Below are 4,054 nucleotides of genomic sequence, written 5' to 3'. Positions count from 1 at the left end.
CATGAGGTTTCAGGTTTGATCCCTGGCCTTGCTCAGTGTGTTAAGGATCCAGTGTTGTGGTGAGCTGTGGTGTAGGTCACAGACACGGCTCAGATCTGGTCTTGCTATGGCTGTGTCATAGGCTGGCGGCTACAACTCCGATTAGACCCCTAGCCTGGGAACCTCCATGTGCCACAGGAACCCTAGAAAGGGCAAAAAGACCAAAAAAAAAAATTGGGAAGCATTTATATTTTTTTAATTAGTGTTTTCATTTTTTTTCGGATATATACCCAGGAGTAGAATTGCTGGATTATATGGTAGTTCTATTTTTAGTTTTTTAAGGAATCTTCATACAGTTTTCCATAGTGTCTAAATCAATTTATATTTCTATCAATAGTGTACATAGATTCTCTTTTCTCCACATCCTCTCCAATATTTGTAGACTTTTCGATGACAGCCACTCTGACAGATGTGAGGTTATGCCTTTTTGTGGTTTTGATTTGTATTTCTCTAATAATTAGTGATGTTAAGCAACTTTGCATGTCCTTTTTGGCTGTCTGTATGTCTTCTTTGTAGAAGTGTCTGTTCAAGTCTTCTGCCCATTTTCTGATTGGATTGTTTGTTTTTCGATATTGAGTTGTATGAGTTGTTTCTATATTGTGGTATTAACCCCTTGTTGGTCACATAATTTGCAAATATTTTCTCCCAGCCCATAGGTTGTCTTTTCATTTAGTCAGTGCTCTCCTTTGTTGTACAAAAGCTTTTAAATTTAATTAGGTCCCATTTGTTTATTTTTGTTTTTATTTCTTTTGCCTTAGCAGCTGATCCAAGAAAATATTGCTATGATTTATGTCAAAGAGTATTCCGCCTATGTTCTCTTCTAGGAATTTTATGGTTTCAGGTCTTACATTTAGGACTTTAAACTATTTTGAGTATATTTTTGTATATAGTGTGAGGGAATATTCCAATCTCATTGTTTGACATGTGGCTGTCCAGTTTTCCCAGTACCAGTCTTTTCTCCATTGAGTATTCTTGCCTCCTTTGTCATGGATTGACCATAGGTATGTGGGTTTTTTTCTGGGCTTGCTATTCTGTTCCACTGATCTATGTGTCTAGTTTTACCATGCAGTTTCAATGGTTCCAGCTTTGTAGTGTATTCTGAAGTCAGGAAGCACGATACCTTCAGCTTTGTTCTTTTTTCTCAGGATTGCTTTGGCAATTTGAGGTCTATTGTGGTTCTGTATAAACTTTAGAATTATTTGTTCTAGTTCTGTGAAAAATATCCTCAATATTTTAATAGGGATTTCATTAAATCTGTAGATTGCTTTGGTTCATATGACCATTTTAATAATATTAATTCTTCTAATCCAAGAGCACAGGATAGTTTTCCATTTCTTTGAATCATCTTCAGTTACAGTTATCAGTGTTTTATAGTTTTGGTTAAGTTTATTTCCAGGTAATTTTTATGTAGTTTTAAACAGAATTTTTTAAAAATATTTCATTATTAGTTTATAGAAATGCAACAGATTTCTGTTTTCTATACAGATATTAGTGTATAGAAATGGAACAGTGTTCTGCATATTAATCTTGTATCCTGTAGCTTGTATCCTGTATTGCTGAATTCATTGATTAGTTCTAATAGGTTTTTGGTGGAGACCTTAGGGTTTTCTATATATAGAATTGTATCATCTACAAATAGAAGCAGTTTTACACTTCTCTAACAATTTGGATACCTTATTTCTTTTTCTTGTCTGTTTGCAGTGACTAGGACTTCCAGTACTTTGTTAAATAGAAGCAGCGAGTATGGGCAATCTCCTCTTGTTTCTGAATTTTGTGGGAAGGCTTTCAGCTTTTCATCATTAAGTACCATGCTAGTTGTAGGTTTGTCGTAAATGGCCTTTATTATGTTGAGTTATGTTCCCCCATACCCACTTTGATGAGAGTTTTTATCATGAATGGATGGTGAATTTTGTCAAATGCTTTTTATGCATCTAAGATGATCATGTGATCCTTATCTTTCCTTTCGTTAATGTGGTATGTCACTTTGCTCTGAGAATGTTGAATCACCCTGTGACATTGGAATAAATCCAGTTTGATCATGCTGTATGATCCTTTTTAGGTATTGCTGCATTCAGTTTACTAATACTTTGTTGAAGATTTTTGAATCCATTTTCCCAGAGATACCGGCCTATGATTTCCTTTTTTTGCAGTGTCTTTGTCTGGTTGTGGTATCAGAATAATGGCGGCCTCTAGAATGAACCTGGAAGTGTTCAATCCTCTTCAATTTTTTGAAATAGTTTGAGAAGGATAGGTATGAGTTGTTCTTTATATGTTCAGCCAAATTCACCTATGAAGTTGTCGAGTCTTGGACTCTTGTTTGCTGGGAGTTTTTCTTATTATAAATTCAATTTCACTTCTAGTGATTGGTCTGTTCGAATTATCTATTTCTTCTAGACTCAGCCTTAGCAAGCTGTCTTTTTCTAGAAATTTATCCATTTCTTCTAGATTTTCCAATTTATTGACATATAATTCACAGTATGCTATTATTTTTTTATATCTTTGTAGTATTAGGATTTATGCTCTTCATTTCTTTTTTTTTTTTTTTTCTGTATTTGTGTTCTCTCTTTTCTTCTTGGTGAAGCTGGCTAAAGGTTTTTTTTTTTTTTTTCCTTTTAGGGCCACACCTGCAACATATGGAGATTCCCAGGCTAGGGGCTGAATCAGAGCTACAGCTGTCAGTCCACACACCTCAGCCACAGCAATGTGGATCCGAGCCACGTCTGCAAACTATACCACAGCTCACAACAACACTGGATCCTTAACCCACTGAGCAAGGCCAAGGACTGAACCCGCATCCTCTTGAATACTAGTCGGGTTTTAACCTACTGAGTCACAACAGGAACTCCAAGTTTTATCAATTTTGTTTATCTTTTCAAAAGACCAGCTTTTGGTTTCATTGATCTTTTCTATTACTTTTTCATCTCTATTTTTATTTCCTCTCTGAGCTTTATTATTTCCTTCTTTATGCTGACTTTGGAATTTGTTCTTCTTTTTCCAGTTATTTTAGGCAGTAGATTAGGGTCTTTTATTTGAGATTTTTTTTTTTTTTCTTGTTTCTTGAGGTACGCCCATATTGTTATAAACTTCCCTCTTAGATATGCTTTTGCTGCATCCCATTGATTTTAGAAAGTTATGTTTTCACTTTTATTTGTCTCAAGGTATTTTCTGATTCCCTCTTTGATTTCATTGTCTTGATCCATTTTTTTTTTAGAACCATGTCATTCAGTCTCCTTGTATTTGTTCTTCTGCTGTTTTTCTTTCTGAAGTTGACATCTAGTTCATACTGTCATAGTCAGAAGAAAATGCTTGATATAATTTCTCTCCTCTTAAGTTTGTTGAGGCTTGTTTTATGATCTAGCATGTGACCTATCTTGAAGAACATTTCATATGCATTTGAATGTAATGTCTTGTAGATATCTATTAAATACAAATAGTCTATTGAGTAATTTAAGACCACTGTTGCCTTATTGATTTTCTGTCTGGATGATCTATCATTGATGTTAATGGAGTATTAAAGTCTCCTACTATTATTGTATTATTGCCAGTGTCTCCCTTTATGTCTCTAAATACTTGCTTCATAAATGTAGGTGTTTCTGTATTGGGTGTCTGTATGTTAAAGAATGTAATACCTTCTTATTGAATTGATCCTCTTATCATTATATAAAGCCCTTCTTTGTCTTTCATTAAAACTTTTGTTTTAAAATCTATTTTGTCTGATAAGAGTATTGCTACCACCACTTTCTTGTCATTTTCATTTGCATGAAATATCTTTTTCCATCGCCTAACTTTGTATGTCTTTCACCCTGAAGTGAGCCCCCTATAAGAATCATATTGAAGGGTCTTGTTTTCTATCAGCCCCCTATGTTTTTTGATCAGAGCATTTAGTCCATTGACATTTAAAGTAATTATTGATATGTATGTACTTGTTGCCTTCATTTTCAGTTGTTTTCATAGTTTTTCTCTGTTCATTTATTCTTATTTTTTTCTCCCATTTTGGTTTGATGATTCTTTTGTA

Source organism: Sus scrofa, chromosome 15 (genome assembly GCF_000003025.6).
Source record: "Sus scrofa isolate TJ Tabasco breed Duroc chromosome 15, Sscrofa11.1, whole genome shotgun sequence".
Taxonomy (NCBI): domain Eukaryota; kingdom Metazoa; phylum Chordata; class Mammalia; order Artiodactyla; family Suidae; genus Sus; species Sus scrofa.
The sequence above is the reverse complement of the archived record's forward strand: the minus strand, read 5'-3'. Positions refer to the sequence as shown.